This window comes from Protopterus annectens, chromosome 3.part0 (assembly GCF_019279795.1).
Source record: "Protopterus annectens isolate FY-2018-M chromosome 3.part0, PAN1.0, whole genome shotgun sequence".
In the NCBI taxonomy this organism is placed as follows: domain Eukaryota; kingdom Metazoa; phylum Chordata; order Ceratodontiformes; family Protopteridae; genus Protopterus; species Protopterus annectens.
Window position 1 is genome coordinate 386,774,703 of NC_056731.1, and position 27,486 is coordinate 386,802,188.

Consider the following 27,486-nt stretch of genomic DNA (forward strand, 5'->3'; position numbering starts at 1 on the left):
CTGTGTATGTCCAAAGAGTGCAGAAGTTTCTCTCCTTTACTCTGGGGATTTGGATAAAATGTTGGCAAATGAATGGTTTGGTTAAGACCCACACTGGATACTACCTTTGGCATAAATGTTGGGTTTGTCCTTAGAGAAACCCTGTCCGGATGAAAAATGATGAAAGGTTCCACAGCCATTAATGCCTGTAACTCTGAGACTCTTCTTGCTGAAGTTATTGCTAGGAGCAGAGCAGTTTTCCATGATAAGAGTTTTATATCAGCTGTGCTGGCTGGTTCAAAAGGAGGCAGTGTGAGTTTTTCTAATACAAAATTGAGGTCCCAAGTAGGTATTGGTGCTCTCCTTGGGGGTCTTATGTTTTTTGCTCCTCTGAGGTACTGGTTTAGCAGTGGATGAGAGAAAATAGGAGGTTCCGTATCGTAATGAGCTGAAATGGCAGAGGCATGGATCTTAATTGATGAGAAGGATAGGCCTTTGTCCAGCACCTCAGTTAAGTATTGTAAAATCTGAGGGATATTTGGAACAAGTGGTTCAAAACCTTGTGCCTGGTTCCAAGCACAGAATCGCTTCCATTTTTCTGCATAAGATTTCCTGGTGCTGGGCCTCCTGGCTTCCAAAATGACATCCATAACAGCTTTAGAGAGAGGTGTGTACTGAGTGTCTATATTATCCGCCATGCAGCCAGATTTAAGGTTTTGAGTTGGCTGTGCAGGATCTGATTTTGTTGAGTCAGAAGATGAGGAATTAGAGGTAAAGTCCTGGCTGGGCCTTGAAACAAGCTCTTTAGGACTGGGTACCAGTGCTGGAGTGGCCAGTCTGGGGCAATCAGAATCATTTTTGGCTTCTCTTGTCTGACTTTTATAAGCACCTTGGGAAGGAGAGGCAGTGGTGGAAAGGCATAAACTGCTAGGGCTTTCCAGCTGAAAGATAGAGCATCCACTTTCCATGCTTGTGAGTGATAATCCTTGTGCAGAATCTCTGTAGTTGGTAGTTGTGAGGGGAGGCAGAGATCTATGTCTCGGCATCCCCATTTCCTTGTTATCATGCTGAAGACCTGTGGATTTAGTTTCCACTCTTGAGGGGTCCATGAGGTTTCTGCTTAGTTCGTCTGCCAGAGTATTTTTCTTTCGTGGCAGGAATTGTGCTTGCAGATATACTTGATAGGTCAGTGCTGTGTTCCACAAAGTCATGACTTGCCTGCAGAGTGGGTAGGAATGTGTGCCCCCTTGCTTGTTTATGTATCACATAACTGTAGTACTGTCCGTCTTTAGTAGTAGTTGTCCTGGATGCAGCAGATCCTTGAAGGCTGTCAGGGCATTTTGTACAGCTAGCATCTTTTTTTGATTGATGTGAAGATGCATTTGGTCCATGGGCCATGTGCCCTGAATACATTTTCCTGCCTTATGTGCCCCCAGACATAATCCGATGCATCTGTTGTTATTGTCTGCCTGGCTGTGGGTAAAGTGAAAGTCTGTCCCTTGTTGTGATGACAGGCCAGTGCCCACCATCGAAACTCCTGTTGCAGGCAGGGAATAAGAGTTATTGTTGTTTCCAGGCTGTGGCAATATTGAGTCCAAACACTTTTTAGGTACCATTGTAGCTTCCTCATATGCAGTCTTGCATATGGAATTAGCAGAATGCAAGATGCCATGTAGCCCAAAGCCTGCATAATTTTTCTTGCAGGTAGCTGGGTCTTTGTTGCCATCATCAGAAAGTAATGAGTCAGTTGCCTTTGTTTGTCTGGCATGAGATAAGCCATCTGGGCAGTTGTATATAAGCTTACACTCAGGAATATTATCTCTTGAGAGGGCACTAGTTTTGATTTCTTTTTATTTACTGTGTACCCTAGGCAAATTAGTAATTCTTTTACTAACGCCAGATGCTCTAGTAGAATGTCCTTGCTCTCTGCTTGAATAAGGCAGTCGTCCAAGTAGGGATATATCTGAATTCCTTTTTGTCTGCAAAATGTAATTACTGGTGCCAGGCATTTTGTGAAGACCCTGGGTGCAGTAGATAAGCCAAAGGGCAGTGCAGAGAATTGGTAATGCATTGAGCCAGCTATGAATCTGAGGTATCTTCTGCAAGATTGCCTGATTGGGACATGCAGGTATGCCTCTTTGAGGTCCAAAGTAACTAGTCATTTGTCCTGGGTGATCATGTGCCAGTTTTGTGAGAAAAGTGCTAGTTTTCTTCCTAAGGGTGTTGTCAAAAGGTAAGTGCTTGGCTTTGGTAGAGGGAAGTCATTGGGACTGTTTTGTATAAGGTTGTGATTTGTCTTCTCCGCGTTTGGGGGCTGAAGCACCCCATTGTTTAGGTCTGTATGAGCCTTGTGGCTGACATCTGCCTCTTGGGCGTCTGTATCGGCCTCTTTGTGGCCTGTCTGACACTGGAAAGGACCATTTTTAGAAGGCCAGTTCCTGCTAAATCTAGGTGGCTGAACCTGTAAGAAATCCTTTACTGTCTGCATTGATTTTGCTTTATCCTCCATTTTCTTTAACACCTCCTCAGCCTTAACACCAAACAAAGTTTCATGCTGTAGTGGAGCATCCAATAATTTTGCTTTAACATGATCAGGTAAACTCTGTTCTTTTAACCAAGCATGCCTTCGAATGACAGAGCCTGTAACTGCAGCTCTGCAAGAAGCCTCTAATGAATCAAAACCACATTGCAGAGTATGCTTTCCCACTTGTTCAGCTGCATGCAATAAATCCTGCATTTCCTTATTGTCAGGACATTCTGAGCTTGTAAGCATTTTCTGTTTTAGCAAAGACATTGGGTATTGTTGATATTTAAGGCATGTGAAACTGGCAGTTTAAAGCCCTTACAGCTAAGGTAGCAGAGGTGTAAACTTTTTTCCCCCATCTATCCAGAGCTCTAGAATCCCTATCAGAGGGGACAGGGTTTTTTGCAGTGGAAGCCTTGACCCCTTTGGGACCCTGAGAAATAGTTTCTGGGTCAGCAGCAGGGTTTTTATAAAGAAATTTATGAGAGTCTGGGACCCTGTAGTACCTATCTGGCTTGACTGGTGTAGGGGTAAAGAATCAGGCGACAAACTGGATTCAGAAAAAACATAATCAACAATATCTAGTACAGGGGGAAGAGCAAGGGGCCTGTGCTGAGGCAGTAAAAGAAAATCTCTGAGCCTTTTCTTGGATTCTGAATAATCCTGGCTCTCCCAATGGAAATGCTCTATCATGGTGTGCAGGGTTTCCCCAAAAGAGTAATCCTCAGGAGGAGAGGCTGAAGGGATAGATTCTTCAGCATCAAAGTCCTCATAGGGAGGAAGAGAGTATTCCTGTTCTGAAGAGGAATCAGAGGAAATAGAAACCTGGTCAGAGGAGTCATAGTCAGTGCCTATGCCTTTTATCAGGAGGGGAATGGGAGCCCCTGATCAGAGTAATTAGGTCCTCGGCCATTTTAAGCATCTGTTTCTTTGGCATGGATGACTATCCAGGAGAATGCTGTACTTGTTTCTTTGTCTTTAATGGTGTTTTAGACTTTGTCTTGGCTGCTGAAGTAGACTTGATAATAAGCTGTGAAGGTCTGAAAACACCCTCAGAAGCTGATGCCTGCTCAGCGGCTCTGGACCCATCTGAGGGAATAGTCTCTGTAGGCCCAATACCTTGAGTTTCCAGAGGCCTAGTTGTCTCCACCTGGGAGTCGGAGGTGGCCTGTGGCTCTGAGGTAGTGGGTGTCAGAGGCTGTGAAAGGCCCTCACTGAGAACTGGCGAACCTGCGACTGGCCTAGAAGAGGCTTTGTTGTCGGTTTTGGACCTCGGATGCCTGTCCTTTTCTTTGTCTTTGCATTTTTTATGAATTCCGATCGTTGGTTGTTCTGACGGCATTATGTCGTTAAACCTTCGGCCAAAGTAATGTAAAGCAAAATCAAACTGACGCTTAATAGTGCATTGGTTAAATCTAGCACAAAACTGACAACTAGCAATGTCGTGGTCATGGCCTAGGCAAGGAATACAGTAAGAGTGAAAATCCTTATGAGGTATTTGCTTCCCACAAGAAATACAATTGTTAAGTTTTACTGACATTGTTCTGGAGCAAGAAAAAGTTTCCCCAATGGGGTACTTAGCTTTTTTGAAGACTTCGGTTCTGAAATTCAATTTAGAAAATCTCAGGAGTCGGCCGACCAGCACTTGCAAACTGCTTTTGCTTCGGGCACCGCGCGGCAAGAAAGACCGAAGAAAATGGCGTCAGCTGCATCTTATATACCCCTGGCGCACTGACGTCAGGGAAGAGGCTACCGCAACCGATGCCGGACCAGGACTTTGGAATTCAGGCCGACTGAGGGTAGCCTGCCAGCAGGATAACCCAAGTGTAATGACTGCAACAGTGAAACACGATGAACATCTTCCCTCTATCCAAGTAAGGTATGGGCAACTCAGAAACTTGTAACACAGCCTTGAATTCAGCACTAGCCTGAAAACTGGACTATACTAGCTTAGAAAGGTGGGAAACAAGACATTTTTTTGTTTGTTTTTTTGAAAAGATAAGGCAAAACAGTAAAAAGTACACTTAAAACAGATTTAAACGACTACAAGTGATCAGAAATGCCTATCGCACGTTAGTGTGTAGCCTACAACAGTTAAACAATTTATTTAAACAAAAACCAACTTTTTAAAAGTGCGGGCAGTCAAATAAGTACAATATGTGAAAAAAACAAGCTTTTAAATCACACTAAGTCCTGGAAAATCAGCATTTAGGTGGAAAACAGTTAAGTACAGCCAGAAAATACAGAAAACGGATACTCATCACTCCAAAGTCTCTCTTTTAAGCTAGAAGGCTTGTATCAGATCAAGGCTTTCTAGTGCTTTCCAGTAGGTTAGTTACAGGAAATATGGGAAACAAGCGCAGATGTGGTCTTTTAAACCAGAAAGTTGAAAGAGATGGACAACTTACCAAATGATCAATAAACTACAATTCCTGGGCCAAGAACCACTCCTCTTGTGGTAGACAGGCTATCTAGTACTTACCACTCCCACTGATAAGCTAGAAGGCTGCACTCCAGCACAAAGGCTTGGTGGGCTCAGAAGCTTACAAACAGTCCTGGATACAGCAAATCAGTACCTGGACTAGACTAGTTAGGGGAAAGGTGGGGATTAAGCGCAAACATGGGCTTTAAAACCAGAAAGTTGAGACAGATGGAAAAAACTGCCCAAACGGCCAATAAACTACAATTTCTGGGCCAGAACCACTCCTCTTGTGGTAGATAGGCTACCTAGTGCTTACCACTCCCAGTGATAAGCTAGAAGGCTTCCCTCCAACACAGAAAGGCTTGCGGGGCTCAGAAGCTTACCAACAGTCCTGGAAACGGCAACTCTGTATCTGGACTAGGCTAGTAACAGGAAAGGTGGGAAACAAGCGCAAGTGCGGCTTTAAAACCAGAAAGTTGAAAGAGATGGGAAAAAACTGCCAGTAGCTACAGTTTCTGGGCCAGGAACTACTCCTCTTGTGGTAGCTAGGCTACCTACTGCTTACCACTCCCACTGATAAGCTCGAAGGCTTCACACAGAAAGGCTTGGGGGGCTCAGAAGCTTACAAAGAGTTCTGGATACAGCAAATCCTTACCTGGACTAGACTAGTAATAGGAAAGGCAAGAAACAAGAACAAACAGAGGCTTTTGAATCAGAAGGTTGAAAGAGATGGAAGAGCTTCCCAAATGGCCAATAAACTATAATTTCTGGGCCAGAAACCTCTCCTCCTGTAGTAAATAGGCTACCTAGTGCTTACCACTCCCACTGATGTGCTAGAAGGCTTCCCTCCAACAAAGAAATGCTTGGCGGGCTCAGGAGCTTACAAACAGTCCTGGATACAGCAAGTCTGCATCTGGACTAGACAAGTTACAGGAAAGGCAAGAAACAAGCTAGCAATTTTTTTTTTGTTACAGAAAAGCAGCTAAAACAGCAGAAAATACAATTCAAATGCAGTGCAGGCTAGCACACATGTATCAATATTATGGCAAATATAGTTTAATTAAATACAATTAAATTAACAATTGACTAAAAATCAAGTGCAAAAGGCATTAAATTAGAAAGCTACTAACAAGCAGTAATAAGTGCAGAGTAAGAACAACTGAACAGATAGCACACAGAACAGCAACTAAGATAGTTACAGTAAGAGCAGCTGTATATATATATATATATATATATATATATATATATATATATATATATATATATATATATATATATATATATATATATATATATATATATATATTGTTTGTGTCTTTCGGCTTTTCCCGGTTAGGGGTCACCACAGTGGAACTCCGGTCCGCTAATGATTGGTAGTGTATTTTTACGTACCGGGTTACCAGCCCTGATGCACTAGCTGAAAGAAGCACAGCCAGAAGACGCTCTAGCTGTAAACCAAATGGGACAACGTCTTGCTATGAGGCGACAATGCTACCGCAGCACCACCACCACAGTCTGTATATATATATATATATATATATATATATATATATATTTTTTTTTTTTTTTTTTTTTTTTTTTGAGGGAGGGAACACAGCAGGATTAAGAGGCTACAAGGATTGTCCTTCTCAAATGCTTTCTTTGTACACAGTAGAAGTGCCTGAAATAAGAATATGATCTCACTACACTCAGTTGAGCAAGCAAATGAGATAGGCCCATAAGGAGTATCCAAATACAAATTTAAAAGAGGGGCGGGCAGTTTCAAAGCTACCAAGATTAACACCAAGACAAGAACAGGGAGAGTGGGTGAGAGAAACACAGTGGAGACAACAAGAGAGAAACAATACAGCACCACTATAAATAATAGGAAAGTGTATAAATACAGCACAGTGCACATTAAGTTGCAAAAAGTGTACTTATCAGTTTGGAATAGATTCCAACTCTGCAGCTCACAGCAAATCTATCATCTTTCCAGCAGTTCACAGAAATGCAGTCTGTATTGGCATTACAGCAATGAAATATACCCCAGGCAATGACTAACAGCTAGGATGTGGGCTGGCTCAACAACCCCCTCCCTAAAACTAGCTTGAGCTACCCTGAGAAAAAAACACCGTGGAGACAACAAGAGACAGAAACAATACAGCACCACTATAAATAATAGGCAAGTGTATAAATACAGCACAGTGCAAATTAAGTTTCAAAAAGTGTACTTATCAGTTTGGAATAGATTCCAACTCTGCAGCTCACAGCAAATCTATCAGCTTTCCAGCAGTTGTTATGTTTACATTACCAGAGCAACTTCTTAGGAAGAGTACTGACTGTTGGATGTTATCAGAATACCAGTCGATGTCCTGTTACTGGAGGCTCTAAAACCTTTGTGAAGATTATGGGTGCTTTGTCTCATTCACTTCTTCAGGTATACCAGTGAACAAGTGCCACTTCTCAATCTGTTTGGACTTTGTTCTGCAGTCTAGTGGTTTGGACTTTCAGGTGACATTAGTTACACTGTTGTCTATTTTTACTGATTGCTGTAAGACAGAAAGCACTTAAATATTTGTTACTTTAAGTTCTGTCTGTCTGATGGTCATCATGAATGAAAGAGCTTTTTAAGCAGGAATTTTACAGACATTTGTTAGCTTTTATATCAACTGTTTAGAATGGATCTGATCTTTGCTTTGCAGTGCTTCGTGCCATGTTAAAAACAATTATTTTGCAGATTTGTTGCACATCTGTTTTTAATTGGTGCTAATTTTCTTATATTTGAGTGCTTTGTAAAAAGAACTATAACTAACTTGAAGTTGAAAGTGAATGCCTGGTACAGACAGAACAACTCTGCTGTCCAGAGAACATGGCATCCCAGGTCTACCTGATAATGCAGAAAGTCCACAATGCCGATGAGAACACTGACACCGGAAGATCGACAACAGAGATAATCGACAGTTAAAAATCCCGAAGCTGAGAACACCGACGTGTTAAGGTAAGTGTGCGAAAGTGATGGACTGTAGGGTTAGGGAAGGATTAAGTGAGTTAGGGTTAGGGCGCGGGTCAGGTGAGTGTGCAGTAGTGACAGACTGTAGGGTTAGGGGTGGGTTAAGTGAGATAGGGTTAGGGCGCGGGTTAGGTGAGTGTGCAATAGTGGCGGACCTTAGGGTTAGGGTTAAGGTTAGTGCATAGATACTTGTGTATGTAAGGTTTAGTGTAGGTTTGTAAGGTTTCTGGTGTGCTTGTGTTGTGTGTGTGTGCTTTTTGGACAAGGGATTTGTTTTGTTTGCTGATCGTCAAGATTGTGGTTTGTCGGGCATGTGAAGTTTCGTGTTTTTGAACTTTTGGTTTTGTGGTGTCGGTGATTTAATTGTCGGTGTTATCAGGTAGACCCGGCATCCCACATACTGGTGAGTAGTAGAGAGTACAGTGATGTGTATCACTGTCACCTTGGACATCTCCATGCATGTGAAGCAGGTAAGGTAAGTATGCCCCAAATGGTAGACTAAGTATGTACTGTGTGTGCTGTGTACAGTACCATATTGAATATTGTTCTTGTTTGTAACAGGTGTCTTTCTGATTCCTTTTTATTTAATCTGATAAATATCAGGGTAGTCCTGGTTGGCATGTATGGGTTATTGTATGTCTGTTATATGTGCATTGTGGGACACCTGTTGTGTTGTACCACTGTATTGTTTTGTTGAATTTTGTACAAGGCTGTGGCCATGGGCACATTGTGTAGCATTTAATGCTTCAGCATCATTGCACATAGATGTGTCTGTTTCATTGCAGCTAAATGTATTGGTGTAGCTGCCTTTGCTCATGTGTTGGCAAACAATGTAGTGTAGACTGCAGTCCTTTAAAATGAGATCCTGACTTTTTATTTTCATTTGTAAAAACATATCCTGAGATCTGTGTTAGTCTGTGGGAATTATTTTATCTTCTGCTTTGCTTGCAAGTGTATGGAGCTGTATTGTTGCATTGTGAGTATCCCAACTCCCTAATGTGTTATGTGATTTCTTAGCTTTCTGTTTTCTCATCAAGCACAGGAAGAGAGTGCTATGAATGCAGCTGCCACAAGATGCAGGGAAGAGTTCAGGCACAGAGTTAGTGGCTTATATCTGCCTTATGACATCTGGGCCATCCTCACTACTGTCAGGCTTCCCAGTTATGTATCCCTTCTTCAGGTGCCTATGGTTCACCTGAGCTGCAGGCATGTCAGCTACAACCTGCTGCTGTCATGGTCAACACTGTGACTGATGCTGGTAAGAAGAGTGGGGTGCTTCATCTGAGAAGGGTCCCATGCAGGTAGCCCTCCCCAGTTACTACAAACTGGAAGCTTCTATTGTCTGAATGATGACCACCCCTCCAATAGTGATTATCAGACTTAATGACAGGTAGCAGATGTCATCATGCCACCAACAGTGGGTGTGGTCTTACCATACACAACCTGGTCCCAGGGCTGCTACCTCATTTTGGTCCCAGTAATGTCCTCTTGGGCCTATCATCAGCTTGCAGACTGACTTTACCCCATCTTATCCCCAGTTGTTTCTCTTTGCATGTGTCTCCTGTGCCGCCCCCCTCATGGACTCACATCCACTCTGTTGGTCTGAGGTCTTTGTGGGAGTCATTGTTCTTAAGTTGCCTGCCTTCATTCTCCATTGCTCCCTCAATGATCTTATCACCCATCCTCATTTCTCTTCCCATTCTCTCTCTCTCTCTCTCTCTATATATATATATATATATATATAAAAAATGAGCATTTAAACCACCCAAAAAAAATCTGCCCTGTAACCATTCTTTACCTTACTGAGTTTCTGTGTGTGTTCCTTTGCTTGTAATGCCCATTGCATTCCTATATTCCACTTTCTACCTAATTTAATGTACTAATAAGGTGTTCAGCTTGCTGGGCATCCATTCACTGGTCCAAGGTCTATATTTACCCATCAAACAAAATGATCATCGAATGGCTACTCAACAAACACTAAGCATTGAATGTCTGTTTTATTGAACAGTCATATCATTGCAAATAAAATCATTGAACTGTAATAGTTGGCCAACAACAAGGAAATGCTCACTGCATAGTGTAAACTAAACAAAACATTTCACACATTTGTCCTTTTCCCCACTGTAGTGTGATCTCAAAGGTGGTATATATATTTAGGGGGGGGGATCACAGCCTTCCATATTGGGAGGTGTTGAGGGCACTGCCCCCCACCTTGGTGGGTTACATCTCTTATATATCATGTTCTATATGTACTGTTTCAAAATACTATTTTAATAAAATATTTAGTTTTACAATTAAGATACCACAGCAAATGTATATTAATAGTTGGCCAACAACAAGGAAATAGACCACTGTATGGATCGTGCTATCCCAAACAGAACCAAGACGCTATCCTCCAAAAAAAGGAAGCCAATCTGGTGGTCCCCTGCCATAAACAAACTCTACAACAGAAGGAAGAAACTATTGCAAAAGAGAGTAAAATCCCGTGAGTGGAGGAGTTCCCTGGTCAGCCTCAATAAGAAGCTGAGATACTTTATAAGATCCTCCAAAGCTAGCTATGAAAACAAAATCGCCACTGATTCTAGGGACAACCACAAAGTATTCTATAGCTATGTCAAGAATCTCAATGGCAACACCCAGATCTGCTCTGAGTTACAGCACAACGGCATGAAAATTACAGAACCAACTGATCCTGCCATCATCCTGGCAGATAGGTTCAGTGCTAACTTTACCCCCCTCTTACCCACTAAAGAACCTATATTTATACAGGAAGAATGTAATCACAGCTATGGAGGTAAAAGCTGCACTCTCTAAAGCCAAAAACACAGCATCCATGGGACCGGACAACATCCCAGGCTGCGTTTTACACAAACTTCAGAACGAACTGGCTCTCCACCTAAGCACCATGCTCAATCATAGTCTCACATCAGGCTTTGTACTGACTAAATGGCACACAGCAACAGTTATCCCACTCCACAAAGGGGGAGCCACCACTGATCCCGGGAACTATCACCCTTTTAGCCTGATGAGCCTGGTCTGTAAGGCCATGGAACGTATGTATCATCATGGAACTCATAAACAAAGACATTGGTAACCTCCAAACTCTGGACCCCACCCAGTTCAGGTTTGTGAAAGGCAGATCATGCCTCCTGATCCTGATCAACTTCTTTGAGACAGTCACCAAAGCTGCAGCAGAGGGTAAGGTGGTTCACACAACCTATCTTGACCTCGCCAAGGCTTTCGACACCATCCCCCATTCTGGAATTATAGCTAAACTAGGTATAAATCCCTACGTCACAAGATAGGTTACCAATTGGCTCACTGACAGAACCCACACTGTAAAAGTTGCAGACTCCAAATCTGACTTCAAACCAGTGACAAGTGGAGTACCACAGGGTTCAGTCCTGGGACCTCTCCTGTTTGGTATCTACTTGTCTGAAGTACAGACTAACACAGAAGGCCTTTGGCTAATGAAGATCACAGATGACTGCAAACTAGGAGCCATAGTTGAGTCCCCAAATTATGTGGACATCCTACAGAAGGGCCTCACTGAGACAGATGTCTGGTGTCAGAGCCATGGCCTCAAGCTCAATGCCAAAAAGTGCATTGTCATCCCCTTTGGTAAAAACTCTGTACCCATGAACTACCACATAGGCAGCAGTCTACTTAACGCCAAATTTGTGATAAGAGACCTGGGGACCCAGGTGGACAGTAGTCTCTCCTTTGATAATCACATCACCGCAGTAGTCAGGAAATTCTTCTATGTGGCACACCTCATCACAAAAGGATTCTCATCTAAGAAAATAGGGGTCATTGTTCCCCTCTACTCAACACTCATTAGACCCATTAAAGAGTACAGCACCCCTTTTGGAATGTACCTCACAAGACATCTGCAGCAGCTGTAAAGGCCATAGAAGTACCTCACAAAGAGGATTACTGGCCTCAACCAGATGCCCTACACTGACTGTCTCAAAAAACTCCAGTTTTACTCCATAGCATATCACCTACTCCAAGGTGATAGCCCAGCACCAACCTATGAAGCTATGAACCTATCTGCCCGAAGGCATATATTAGCCCAGCCATGTTGTGTGGTATTCACTGCCCCTTTACTAGTTCCCTAGACCCTTGTACTAGCAGCCAGTACCCTTGGCCCCTATCTAGTAGTGCTGTTGGTGTGATCCCCAGTGTAAACTTTCTGTTACCCATCCACTCATCAAGGTTTCTTTTGAAGAGTGATAGTGAGGGGCTCTGTCTTATGTAGATTGGGACCCTGTTCCATAGTAAGGGAAGTTTCTGCACAGGGAATGTATCCCTCCAGCATGTTCTATTCATTGTTGTATTGAGGTTTATATCCCTAGAGTGTGTAGCTCGAGTAGATTTGGTTTTGCTAAGATGGAGCATGTTCAACAATTCTGGGTTGGACATGGCTCTGTACGTTAGACAGGGATCACCTCTGAGAAAGTAGTATGCAACAGAGAACAGTCTTAGCTTTTTCAATCATGCTGCATAGGGCAACTGTTTGAGGCCAGTAATCCTCTTGGTTAGGTACCTCTGTGGTCTCTCCAGCTGCTGGAGATGTCTAGCCAGGTACATTCCAATTGGTGCATTGTACTCAATAATAGGTCTGATGAGGGAAGAGTAGAGGGGCACCATTACATCCTTAGATCTTGATGCGAACCCTTTTGTGATCAGATGGGTCACATAGAAGGATTTTCTAACCACTTTGGCAACATGGTTATCAAAGGAAAGCTGACTATCTACTTGGGTCCCTAGATCCCTTATTTCTTCTTCAGATTTCAGGGGATTACCTCCAATGTTGTAGTTTGCAGATACTCTGTTTTTTCCAAAGGGGATTACTACGCATTTTTTTGCATTTAGCTTGAGACCATGGCTTTGACACCATGCATCAGTCTCATTTAGGCCCTTCTGGAGGATCTCCATGTCCATGATCTCTGCCTAACATATAAAGCTATGTCAAATCCAGAGCTGTTGGGCATACTACACCTAAAGAAATCCCAATACCTCTGAGCTACGTGCTCTAGGGACCAAACCTGGTCACCACAATAAACAGGACATGCTAGAAGGATAGATTCCTGTCCCAGAGACTTCCCATACTCTGGAACAAGCTACCCATCTATGTCAAACAAAGTTCCTCACTAGCACTCTTCAAGAAAAATCTTGATAAGTGGATGGAAAATAGGAAATATACCCCTGGGATCACTTCAGTTGCTCTGCTCGACAGGGGCACAGGAAAATAACTTTCTTGGATGGTGTAAGCCAGGGAACCTTGTTGGCTAGGCTTACTTAGGTCCTTGGGCTGATAGCCTAGTACATACCTATGAACCTATGAACCTACAATGTCAGCACGTTTAGTGTGAAGTATACACATAGTACATATTATTTCCTTATTGTTGACCATTACAATTTGATCATTTTCTTTACAATCATATAACTGTTCAATAAAACAGTTGTTCGATGTTAAGTGTTTGTTGAGTAGCCATTCGATGATCACTTCATTTGGTGGATAAACATAGACTCACTGGTCCTTACCACCTCATATGCTGTTTTTTTTTTTTTTTTTTTTTTTTTTTCTGGTTATAACGCTGCCTGCTTGTCCATTATGAATGACAGCTTAAGCTAACTTCTGTATTTATCATTTGCATTCTGGTGAGTTTTACACAATGTGAAATGCAATGACAGCTGTGTCTTTTTTTATAGACTTTTGGCTATGTCACTCTGCTTTATTTATGAAGCTTTCTCTTCACCTTGCACAACTATCTGCCTACTTGCACTATTTGTATCTATTTCTTATTTATGTCTTTTTAACACTACTGTGTTGTCCACGTGTGAAACCTTAGCTCTTTGCTATGTTAATTAGCTGAACTATGAATCCAGCCCAGAATACACTTTTCTGACTTTGGCAGATAAACACTGGTCATAGTTAATGTCCACATGTGAAAGCGCTTACCTGTTCTTATTTTTTATATTTTATTAAAGTTTTGGAACCACCTCTACCGTGAACAACTGGTGTGTTTTTGACTTTTCTATAATGTCCCTAGATGTTTAATGATGCCATTGTTCTTTTATGATTTCAGCATTCGTTTTGCAATCCTAACTGAAGTCCTTCCTTGCATTATGCTACAGTTACTGACACAGAAGAAGGGGTCATTATTACTGGTTAATTTTTCTGTAGATCTTAGAGAAATTCAGCATCTCTTAATGAAGTAATTGTGTTAACAGTTTGCCGTCATCAGTATATTTGGAGAACCATGTCCCATTTCTCACTTTTCTACCACAGAAAAAATAGTCCAGAAAAAAGTATCAAAATTTACAGCCTTGAGGGTACGACTGGTATCTTCCCCATCGGGATGGACATTTAGCCCTCATACTGACTTGTTGGGTTGAGATGCTTAACCTGTGTTTAACCTACTGAATTACATAAGAGTTGATATTAAGTGCTTTCATTTGTCAGTCCTTCCCTTATGTGAAATAGTGCTAAATGTATTAGACAGTCGAGTTAAGCAGTATTCACAGCCATTCATCAAGTGCTGTTGTTACCTTTTCAAAGGATGATCAAGAATCCAGCAGCAAGATTTTCCCTTAACAAACCTATAAGGTGCCATATATTACACAAGTAGGTCACCTGTGCTATGATTTTACACAGCATGTTGGTCAGGTTGACAGGTATAAAATTTTGAGTTCTTGGTAGAAGTCAGGGACTTACCTTTATGGTGCCATTATTTTTAACATAATTGTTGGAGGTTTTGTTAGGCTTTTCTTAAGCATGTACAGGAAGTCTCCAGCTTTGTTGTCTGGACCTATGGGATGTGAATTATCTGTTGCAACAGTAAGCTTGATTGCAGATATAAAAAGGTTTTCACTGTCTGTCTCCATAGCACTCTCTTATATTTCTTTACTAATTGTAAAGTTTGCACAAATGTTGATTTTTTTTCTGCAGTACATACAACATGTCCAGTAGCTAGCTGATCATAGTTTCCCTTTCATTTTTTTGATGCAGTTAATGATTACCTTATTAATTGTCTCAATAATTGAGATTAAAAACATTCATTATTAACTGAGGAATCTTTAATAAAAATTATTTTATGAATATGGTAATTTTGAAAGCTAAGTAGTACCTCTTTTTCTACTAAATATCTTTTTAACTCATTAATTCCACCAAACATGATTGTAGAAATCAATAATATGAATGACCATATAGCATCTTAAGCAGACATATTTGGGTAATTCAGTATATATTCCAGTCAGTTTTCTGAATTATGCTATTTATATCAGCATAGGAAAATATTTATTTATGATTAATTTAGATTTTTGTCTTATTTTAAGATGACAGTATCATGTATTAATTAAAGAGGATATCACCATGGGTGGGGGACAGAAAGATCCCCAGATTGTCAATATGACATTTATGATATTCCCATACTAATTTTTAAAATTATCTTCATGGATATAGTCATTAATATGTGGGCATATTTGTCACTATCATTGGAAATTCAAAAATAAACCACCCTGATGGTTGAATACCAGAAATAAACTCTACAGACAAGAAACTCCTTAAATTATACAGCAGCTAAAAAACAATACTTATAAAGGAAAATATCAAAAACTTTAAAATAACAAAATAAAAAAACACTATTAGATTCACTAAAAGAGACCATGAACTTAATCTGGTCTCTAGAGCCAAATATAATTATAAGTCCTTCATTAGCCACTTCAGAAAACTAAAAAGTACTATCCTACATTGCTCTGAACTTATTCAAAATGACACCTTGTATTCTGACCCCCAACAATTGCAACGTCCTTGCAAAAATTCACTGCAAACTTCACCATTCAGACTTCTAGACATAGCTTTGAAATATTTGAATCCCTTACTCTCCCAATTATCTTTAAAGATCTTTTACTGAAAGTGCTAAGCAAGACCAAAAATACTTCCTCCATGGGACCCGAGAATATACCTGGTCATTTAATAGTTTTGAACATGCCATTGCAGATCCTCGTCTTAATCTGTTTAACCTAGGTTTAGATACTAATTGTGTCATTATGAGGGTGCACTATATTTGTGATATGATGCCCCTGTAAAAGGGTGGCCTTACAAGCCTCATCTACAAAGTTATGGAACTTATTAAAACTAACATCAAAAACTCTAATATCAAGGCTCTTAATTGACTTGAACCACAGCAGTCTGGCTTTATGAATGGCTGAATCTGGTCAATTTCTTTAAAAGGGTTGTGCAGTGTGTAGATAGTGGCTATGCAATACAAAAGGTGCATCTTCATCTTGCCCCTCTCTTCAACACCACCCCCCTGCCCCTCTCTTCAACACCATCCCCCCTGCTGACATCATTTTCATCTTGCCCCTCTCTTCAACACCACCCCCCGCCCTTCTCTTCAACACCATCCCCTCTGCTGTCATCATCATCATCTTGCCCCTCTCTTCAACACCATCCCCCTGCCCGTCTCTTCAACACCATTCCCCCCCTGCTGACATCATACAGAAGTTAAATGGTTTACAAATTGACCCATATGTGGTAAAAGACAGAATCTGCACATTGTAAGTTGCAAGCACCTCATTATAATGCATGAAAGTGACCAAAGGTGTCCCTCAGTACTTGGTGCTAGGATATGATGTTTTGGCCTTTACTTCACAGATCTCCATGTCGGAAGCCAAAAGCTCTGCATAACACAATCTGCAAAGAAATGGAAACTGAGGACTGTTGTTAAGTCATCCTCTGACAATTATACCTTCCAGAATGAAATATCCATGTAAATTCTTGGTGTACTAAAAATTGGGTCAAACTAAACTCTTATCACCACTTTCTTAGGCAAACCCTCTCCTCCTTATATGGTATAAACAACTCATTACTAAAAAACAAAAATGTTGTCAGGGGTCAAGGAACATAGGATGATAATTCCCTTTCCATCACTTGAACTTTCTTTAACTTAGCACAACATATTCCAAAGGGCATATCTCCATGGTATAAAGAGGTGAACCTCCCTTATTCTTAGCATTGATCATACCAGTTAATGAGTGCAATGCCCCCTTTGGGGTGTATATCACTAAATATATCAACATATATCAAATAATTAGTAAGAACCTAAAGTTTCCTAACCAAGATTCCAATCCTGAGCTAGTAAGAGCTGGTGGAATTTTTATTCAGTGATTTACAGACTTTTGAGAGAAGATTTTTGTATTGTTCTCTGTGGTGTTAGAGACCCAGCTGTCTTGAGGCTCCTATACCTTTGCAAGTCCAATAGCTTTACCAGTACTCGAACCAAGGACTTAAGTCCTCACCAGCAGAAAATTAAAACACGGTGAAGGGAAAGGTTTATAACCAGTGTCTCCCCAAACCTCTTCAACTCACAATCTGCCTTTAACCATAACTAGGCGACTGGATGAGTATCCACAAATTTAATCTGGTATTGACTGGTATTGTCCTCCTGGCGAAAAGAGGTATGCCTTGAGGGAGGGCACGGCAATGTATAAGTGGTCATAAAACTCAATGAGTTTGGAAGATATATGAAATCTATGAGCAGTTGACATAGTCTATATTTAGGTAGTTAAAGTTCCCCATAACAAATGTATTTTCATGAATGTTTGTAGCCTAGAATTTGGTCAGAAAATTGTCATGCTCTGTAATGGACATAGACAGAGGTTGTTGGGATTCATGTATTATCATCAGTACCACTGATATTAACAAAATCTAAGGCCCACCTATCCCACTTGATCTTTAAACATGGAGGAAGATATACCCTGAAAAATCTGATATGCGTTGTGGTTCTTTACACCTTGCTTCAGTAGTAGCACGGTTAACAGCATCCTTCAAGGAGTGGAAAACTTCTAAATCACACATTCTATTGTTTGTTTTGGCATTCAGGAAAGCCAGTTCAGCTGAAATTATGCTATCGTGTGCATTTTTCATTATTTTTTGTTTTCAGAATTTTAAAAAAGGTTGCAAAACACTTGCTGCTGATAAAACTCCCTTGTTCAGAACTTCTTCTCTTCAGGTGTTGTCGTATACATCTAGCCTAGTCATGACAACTTCAAGGAGATCAAGTAATTGACACTCATGACAGCTATTAAATTGCACAATTCTGCCATGTAATTTTTGTGATTTAATGTGGGTTTAGCACAAAGATTTTCCCACTTAAAAGTAAAAATGAAAATAAAGGACTTGGATGTGTGGAGGAGCATAACTGTACTGTATAAATGCATTATTAAATCCTTTAGGAAGTCATTTACCTCAGGAACCTTCCAGATTGATAATACACCCTTAAGAGTTCATCCAGTTGTTCAAGATTTGGGAAATTATATGAACAGTGACCTAACTTTCAACCAACATGTCATAAGAGAGTCTGGGCATCTTTCTTCCATATTGCTCTCATTTCTGCCTGCAAATCTTGACATTTTATGACTTTGTCTCTCTGTACACAAGACACTGTAGTCACTGGGTGTGGCAATTTCAATGATCAGTGTTACTTTTGTCTTCTTTTCATGAACCATTATATACAGTTTTCTAGCATCTATCTTTTGAACTGTTGGTAACGGATGATCCCATGTGATGTACAAGTCATCATTTTCTATGTTGTTTTGTGGTTCATGTTTCCAGTGTTTTTCAGCCACTTCAGTACCATAATGTTTGCACAATCTCCAGTGCAATAGTCTTGCCACATTATTATGCCTTTCAGTATACAGTCCTTCTGCCATTAGTATATCACAACCAGCAACAAGGTGTGCAAATGTTTCCAATTCTGTTTTACAAAACCTACATTTGTCTGTTTCTCCCACATGTTCAATGGACTTTGTAAATGAACATGTACGCAGCCCACTATCTTGGACGGCCAATATTAACTTTTCATCTCTTGGTTTGAATTTGCCTTTCCTTAAACATTCCTACATTCATTCCTGATCAACATGAGGTTCTTCCAGACGTTTTCTATACTTGCAACTATATTTATGCATTTTCCACATTTCTTGCCTTCTCATCTGGTCCTTCACCTTATATTCTTTCTTTTGTTTTATGGCACATTCAGTTGCTGCCTGATTTTTATCCACTTCTGGTTTGATTTCCAGTCCTGCTTGATGCCGATATGCTTCTGCTAGATAAATTAGAGAAGTCATCTTAGATTTATTCTCCTCATGTTTCAAAACTTTCACTACATTTGGGTCTTGTGAGGTCAGCAGATATGTGTGGAGTTCCATGATTGCAGATCTATACATGTAATCAATTTCAAGGAGGCCCATCCCTCCTTCGGAATGGGGAATATATAATCTTGGTATGCACTGATTTTTATAAATCATTTGGTGAGCATGAAGCATCCTTCTTTTTTCCTATCTACTCTATCCAACATGTTTTGGGGCTAGTCAATCACTCCAAAACTGTAAGTTAGGACAGGAAGAGTAAATTGGTTTATAGCTTGGATTTTGTCCCTAGATGTCAGTGCTGTTTTCAGGATTAATTTAAGTCTTCTAAAGTATTCCTCACTAAGTTTTATTCTCATTTGTTCATGCTTTATTGTTGATCCTTTATCAGTTCCCAAGTATTTATACACTCCCTCTTGCTCTAGTTCTTTTACATCACATTCTTGTCCCAAACTGATGTTTTCCTGGTGCTGCTGTTTTCCTGCTTTAAAGGTTGCTTTTACACATTTATCAAGACCAAATAACATTCTTATCTCATCTGAAAAAGTTTTGACAACCTGCAGTTGTGCTTCAATTCCTCTTCTGATGAGCTATCTAGTTTTAAATCATTGACAAAGAGAAGGTGGGTAGTCTTTACACTTTGTTGTTTTATATGAGCCAAATTATAGCCATGGCCTAAGCTGTTAAGTAGACAGCTTAATGAGTTAAGGTCAAGGCAGAATAGGAGCAGTGACAGGGAGTCACCCTGGAGTATCCCCCTTTGAATTTGTATCCCTGGGATAATAATTTGTCCTTTATCATGGCTTAATTGCAAAGTGGTCTGCCACTGTTTTATGGTCACTGTAATATAGTTGATCAGTGTAGTGTGTATCTTATACATTTTTAAGCGCTCTTTTATCCATGAATGTGGGATGCTGTCAAGTGCTTTTTTGTAGTCTATCCATGCCATACTTAGATTCTTCCCCTTTTTGCAGTTCTCCACTATGACTTTATTTACCAACAAATGATCCTTTGTTCCATATGACTTTCATTTATTGCCCTTTTGTTCTAATGTCATAATTGAGTTTTCTTCTAAATGACTATAAACTCTGTCAGCATCAGTTCCCATGTATAGTTTATATGTTGTTGGCAGGCAAGTTATTGGTCTATAATTTTTAGGGTAACTTGCAGGTTCACGCTTAAGTAGGAGCATTATTTTTCCTGTTGTTAGCCAAGTCAGTGTCTGTTCATGGTGCATGTATAAATAGTTTTTACTCATGGCTAAATCTTCCTGCAAAGAGGTTAATAATTTTAGCCAAATGTTAGGCACTGCATGTGGGCCTGGGATTTTCCAATTAGAGGCTTTTCTTAACTTTGTTTCATTCTCTCTGGCTGCTTCTTCATCCCATTTCATATCCTGTACCTTTAAACTTCTTATTCTTTCTTTTACTTCTTCTATTCATTTAGCATCTTGATTATGTTCCACAGGATCTTCATAAATACTTCTCAAAAATGTATCTATTTCTTCTTTTTTTGGTGGTCTTTCAATTCCTTTTACATTGTTTCCCAATTCTCTATAAAACTTGTTTGGGTCATAAATAAACTGCTTATTTTGTAGTTTTCCTTTATATTTTTCTACATATCTTTTAAGTTTTTCTGTTTGTGCTGAGACTTTTAGTTTGTTATTTGCAATAGTGCATGATAGATCCTGATCTGTTCTAATACTGTGCGTTGCTTTTATCACGTCTATCTTTAGTATTTTTGTTGATCTGTTCCCTCTTCTGTACTCCTCTAACACTGACACTTCTTGTCTTAATTGCTTTATAGCTTTCTCTATTCGATACTTCCATGATGGTATTTGATTTCTCCCCTTCCTTTGCCTCACTACCCTGTGTTCTTGTGGTAGAACTTTATTGGTTAATAATTTAGCTGCACAGTAACATATCCTGTTTACGTCTGTTATAACGCACGGCTCTCTATGCACACTCCTAATAACTGTGTTTATTTGTTTTATCAAACTTCTGACTTTTTGAATTTTATTGACCTTCTGCAATCTATTTCTTTCATTGATCTTAATATGTCTATCTATGTCTATTAAATCAAACAATTCTTCTCTTAGCTCATTTTCTTCTAAACTGAAGGCACATTTTTTATTTTCCATTTTCTGCAAGCATTCTATAGAAAGTTCTATAGCATCTTCCTGTGGCACATTCTCTTCAATTGCATCCTGTGTCATCCACTGCTCTGTAATATGGGAACTCACTGGCCTATCACTCCTCAACATTGACTGCATCAGACTTTCCACAGTTTCCTGTTCTTTCCCTTGCTATCCAGCTTCAAGTGAACATTTATACTAGTTTCCTGTGGAAGGCTCCAAAATGACAAATTCACCACCGTAACAGGTACAAGCAAGCAAAATCTGAGGGTAATGCTACTCAATGCTAGAAGTCTAAACCTCAAAATGCACTCACTCGAGGCACTCCTTAAAATGGAGAAGATTGACATCTGTGCAGTGACAGAGACCTGGTTCAAAGCTCCAGAGAGCACCCCTGCATTACCAGGCTTCAATTCATACCACACCTTTCGGCCACCTAACCCAGAAAGAAGCACTAAAGGCGGAGGCGTGTCCATATTCATTAAGGATATCTACACCTCCAGGCTAGTTGCACAGCATAATGCATCCGAGATTATCCAAGTGCAACTAACTCTGGGCAAGACCGCAATCCAAATTGTAGCTTGCTACAGACCCCCCCCCCACCATGTCCCAGGATTTACACTCCTCATTTTTTGATACACTGGAAAGTATTAGGGTACAACACCCTAATAATGGGCGATTTCAACTACCCCACCATTAACTGGGAAAACTAGTCATGTACCAACTCTTTTGCTCAACGTTTTCTAGAATTCATAAATTCCAACGCCTTGGATCAACTTATTCACACCCCCACCAGGGGCAGCAATATCCTAGACCTGGTCATTACCAACATGGGAAACTGGTGTTCCACACCAGAGGTCAATTCCTCGTTGGTCAGATCCAACCACAAGCTAATCAGCCTAGACATCCACATCCCATCCCCAGCCCCAATTAGGGAAACCATAGTAAAAAACTTCTCAAAAGCCAACTTCACACTTCTTAAGACAGAAGTGGCAAACATCATGACACCCATGCAGATGGACAATAGAGGTATGACTGCCAAATCCTACACAAATGCACTTTATAAGCACTTACACAAGTGTATGGATCATGCTATCCCTAATAGAACCAAGATGTTATCCTCCAAAAAAAGGAAGCCAATCTGGTGGTCCTTTGCCATAAACAAACTCTACAACAGAAGAAAGAAACTGTTGCAAAAAAGAGTAAAATCCCATGACTGGAGGAACTCCCTGGTCAACCTCACTAAGAAGCTGCGATCCTTCATAAAATCCTACAAAGCTAGTTACGAAAACAATATTGCCACTGACTCTAAAGACAACCACAAAGCATTTTATAGCTATGTCAAGAATCTAAATGGGAACACTCAGATCTGTTCTGAGTTACAGCATAATGGCACTAAATATACAGAACCAACTGATATTGCCAACATCCTAGCAGATAGGTTCAGTGCTAACTTTACCCCCCTCTCACCCCCTAGAGGGCCCATCTCTATACCGGAAGAATGCAAAGTTCCTATAATCACAGCTGCACAGGTAAAAAACACACTCTCCAAAGCCAAGAACACAGCATCCATGGGACCTGACAATATCCCAGGCTGTGTTCTACATGAACTACAGAATGAACTGGCACCTTACCTAAGTACCATGTTCAATCATGGCCTCACCTCAGGCTTTGTACCCACTGAATGGCGCACCACGACAGTTATCCCACTCCACAAAGGGGGAGCCAAGACGGACCCCGGGAACTACCGCCCCATTAGTCTGACGAGCCTGGTCTGCAAGGCCATGGAATGTATCATCGTGGAACTCATAAACAAAGACATTGGTAATCTCAAAACTCTGGACCCTACTTAGTTTGGATTTGTAAAAGGCAGATCATGTCTCCTAAACCTGATTGACTTCTTTGAAGCAGTCACCAAAGCCATAGATGAGGGTAAAATGGTTCACACAGCTTATCTAGATCTCGCCAAGGCTTTCACACCATCCCCACTCTGGAATTATAGATAAGCTCACTAAACTAGGTATAAATCCCTATGTCACAAGATGGGCTGCCAACTGGCTCACGGACAGAACCCACACTGTGAAAGTAGCGGATTCCAAATCCGACATCAGACCAGTGACAAGTGGAGTACCACAGGGTTCAGTCCTGGGTCCTCTCCTGTTTGGTATCTACTTCTCTGAAGTGCAGGTCAACACAGAAGGTCTTTGGCTAACAAAGTTTGCAGATGACTGCAAACTAAGAGCCATAATCGAAACTCCTAACAATGTGGACGAACTACAAAAGGACCTCACTGAGACAGATGCCTGGTGTCAAAGCCATGGCCTGAAGCTCAATGCCAAAAAGTGTATTGTCATCCCCTTTGGTAAAAACTCTGTACCCATGAACTACCACATAGCTGGTAGTCTACTTAATGCCGAAAATGTGATAAGAGACCTTGGGACACAGGTGGACAGTAGTCTCTCCTTTGATAATCACATTGCCACAGTGGTCAGGAAATCCTTCTACGTGGCTCATCTCATCACAAAAGGATTCTCATCCAGAAAAAAAGAGGTCATTGTTCCCCTCTACTCATCACTCATTAGACCCATTATAGAGTACAACGCCCCTTTTGGTATGTACCTCACAAGACATATACAACAACTGGAAAGACCACAGAAATACCTCACAAAGAGGATTACTGGCCTCAAACAGATGCCCTATGCAGACCATCTCAAAAAACTACAGCTTTACTGCATCGCATATCACCTACTCAGGAGTGAGCTCTGCCTAACATACAAAGCTATGTCAAACCCAGAGCTGTTGGACATGCACCACTTAAAGAAATCCCAATCCCTCCGAGCTACATGCTCTAGGGACCTTAACCTTGTCACCACAATAAAAAGAACATGCTGGAGAGATAGATTTCTGTCCCAGAGACTTCCCATACTCTGGAACAGACTACCTATCTATGTCAAACAGAGCTCCTCATTAGCACTCTTTAAGAAAAATCTTGATGATTGGATGGGAAATGGGAAATTCACCCCGCGGATCACTTCTGTGGCTCTGCTCGACAGGGGCACAGGAAAATAATTTTCTTGGGTGGCAAAAGCCAGGGTACATTTTTTGGCTAGGCTTGTATGGGCCCTAGGGCCGATAGCCTAGTACCTACCTATGAACCTAAATATCTTCATATGGCACCTGACCAATTGCTTCCCATTCCACTGGTTTCCTCTTAATATATATATCTATTGATCTATCCTGTTGTGGTGCTTTTTGAATTAGATTTTCTACACTGATTCCTTCACTTCACAGGTACTCCATAACCTCAGTTTCTGTTTCTTTAATTTCTCCATTGCTAATCTCTTTTTCTACTTTTCCTCTTTGTCTTCTTATTTTTTGTATTGTAAAGTTTTCCTTGTCTGGAGTCCTTTGCCTGTATTCCTCTTCAAATGTATTTGGTGCTGTTCTTTTTCTATTGATTTTGCTTTCTCCTTTGCATAAATATTGCACCATATTAAATCTCTTTTTCTTTCCCATGTCCATATTTCTTATTCAGATGTCTCCTGATCTTCCAGCTTCTCCTTACTTTAGGGACTCATTCCATCATGCTGTGATGTAACCTGTGTTAGATCATATGCAACAAATCCTTCACTCCATAACTTCAGCTTCTCTTTTTAACTTCTACTTTACTAATCTTCTTTTCTACATTCCCTCTTTGTGATATTTTTTATTCTGAAATTTTCCATACCTGGATGCCTTTCCCTGTATTTCTCTTCAAATATCTTTGGGGCTGCCTTCTTTACATTGATTAATTTGGCTTTCTTCTTTGCATAAATATTGCACCATATCAAATCTCTCTTTCCCATGTCCATATTTCTTTTTTATACTTTTCAATAATCTCTAAGTTTTGTTGTTTATATTTTTGCACTTTCTCGGATGCTTCTTTTTCAAAACAGATCAAAGTTTCTTGATCTATATACTGTTTTTCACAAATCTGTAATTTTTTATTTGAAGCTTCTGATAGTTTTTCTTGTGGAAGTATTTTTCTTTCCTCTAATTTCCCTCTTAATCATTTTGTATATATTGTGTCTGGAAATTCTCTGCTTCATGCATAATAGTACCAATACATAATTTCTTTCTTATCCTCAATAGTCCACTTTCTCGACTTTGTGACTCTTCTTTGGCCTATCAGTTTTAGTGATTTTTGTGGACTACTATTTCCTTCTACAACAGGGGGGGGCATCCTCCCCCTGGGCCTGGCCTGTGCCCATTGTAGGAATGTTTCTGTATTTTTAGGATTCTACACTACTGTACTATTTAAGGACTACTGTCTACTGTAAATGGACAGTATGTATACACACGTGCTAGCAGGGGAGCCAGTTAAACAACTGACACTATGAGTAAAATTGAATGGAACCTTAGCTTTGCCCTCCATAGCATACTCAGGGCAAACATGTCTGTTGAGATAAACAGAGGAATTCTTTTCCCCTCTTAAATAGCAAAGAAAAAAAAAACTGTGGTATTATATATAATAGTAGTTAAGTAAGCAAATAGCCTCTATGAGCTCTAGTGTGCTGTATTTTGAGTAATTCTGAAGTCAGAATATTAGTACTGATTCAATCCTATAATTTACTCACCAAATTCATTCATTCCTTGGGCTGATCCTGAGTCTGTAGCAGTTATGTCTTATCAGCCTTTAGTCAGTTTTGTCAATAAATGCTCTACACGTGATGATCACAAACTGTGATTCACTTGTTCTTTCCTTTTTATTTTATGACATGCTGTAAATGAGACATATATAACTCATCAAAAACTGTAAAAGGTTAACGATTTATCAGAAAACAGCAAGTTAAAGCAACACAAGAATAATTACAAATATTAGTCAGCACACCCATCAGAATTGATGGATGAGACATTTTTGTAAAAGAGAAGGATACAATCTTGTTTAATATCTAGAAAATAAAATGTTAGCAGCTTTACCATGTAAATTATTAAGCGGATGCCTCCAAACATTCTGTAGTGAGTAGGTGCTGCACAAAGGCAGGAAACATGCAGGCAAACAATAAAATATTTTGCCATGGCTACTTGTATGACTCTCGTAGCACACCTTTCAGAACTCTAGTCAAATCCCATCAACTAAGATACACAAAACTTAGAAAATGGCTGGGCAAGACAGTACTACATGCCTCTCTGTTTGCACACGTACTGCCCACTGAGCTCATCTGTCAGAAAAGGCAAACAAGCAAGCAGTTTAAGTCCTACTTGTGATATATAACTTGTAGTGTCAGTAACAGACTTTGGCATATAATAGCATTCACTGTCAATAGGCTAACAGAAGAATTAAATAAGTCAAGAGGCCACCACCAGGACAAAGACCTTGAGACTCACGGCAGGATTAGTAGAAAAATTGTCATCCAGCATGATTAAGAAAATCAGGAGACCCACACCAGAATTAAGAAAACTTCATACGCCCCTCTTTAAGAAATAAATTAGTAGTTGACAGAGGGGCTAATGATCAGAACATCATCTGGTAGAAGTAGTTAAAGCATTAGCAATGTATTGAATCACTCATGACTTTTCTCCCGCCTAAACTTGATATAAACTTTCATTAACAGCCTAAGGTGAGGTCCCTTTTTTTCTTTAAACAATTGGTGTTTGTAGCTTACACAGACACCCCTCCATGAAATGTTTAATTATGGATGGTAAAGATTACTAGTACATATAATCAACTTGCACTGTTACTGGTTATATTTTTATGACTTTTCCTTTACTGGGTTCCTGCATTTGTGACTTTAGGCATTATTATTATTATTATTATTATTATTATTATTATTATTATTATTATTACACTTGTTCCGTACCCTGTGTAAAAGGTGCCACCCCCCCCCCTTGCTGAACACATGCATAAACTATTGCATACTTTTGTATGATGCTATCTGACATTAGTAAGATAGGACTTCTATTTCATAGTCTAAGGTAGACTTTTTAAAATACAAACAATACCGAATACCAGATTAAGTAGTCACATCCAACACACAATTAAATAAGGGAAATTTGGGGGTGACTTTAGTTAGTTAGATTTGTTGACCACAGTAAAACACTTATCCAACAAGACCTTTTTCAGGCTCAGACCTGATGAACAATACATGGTATCAATGGGCAACAAATACTCAAATCCTGGAAAAGTAACCTTTTCTGTCAGTATTACTCATTCCTCCCAAAGCATTAAGGCACTGCATAAAGACAACATGCAGACTATAACATCCAGAAACAAGAGCATCCCTTTTTGATGAGTATATTAC

General features: G+C 40.2%; 1 protein-coding gene across 2 annotated transcripts in view; it reads right to left on the reverse strand.

Moving 5' to 3' along the window:
- STARD3NL (STARD3 N-terminal like) overlaps nt 1-27,486 on the reverse strand; it is a 695,992-nt gene that overhangs the window by 355,480 nt on the left and 313,026 nt on the right. Inside the window, exon 2 of one of the 2 annotated variants that reach the window (XM_044064834.1) lies at nt 25,822-25,965. The exons of the other annotated variant lie outside the window; for it this stretch is intronic. The gene's annotated coding sequence lies outside the window, so the exon portion shown is untranslated. The remainder of the gene's footprint in view (nt 1-25,821; nt 25,966-27,486) is intronic. 2 annotated transcript variants of the gene reach the window in all.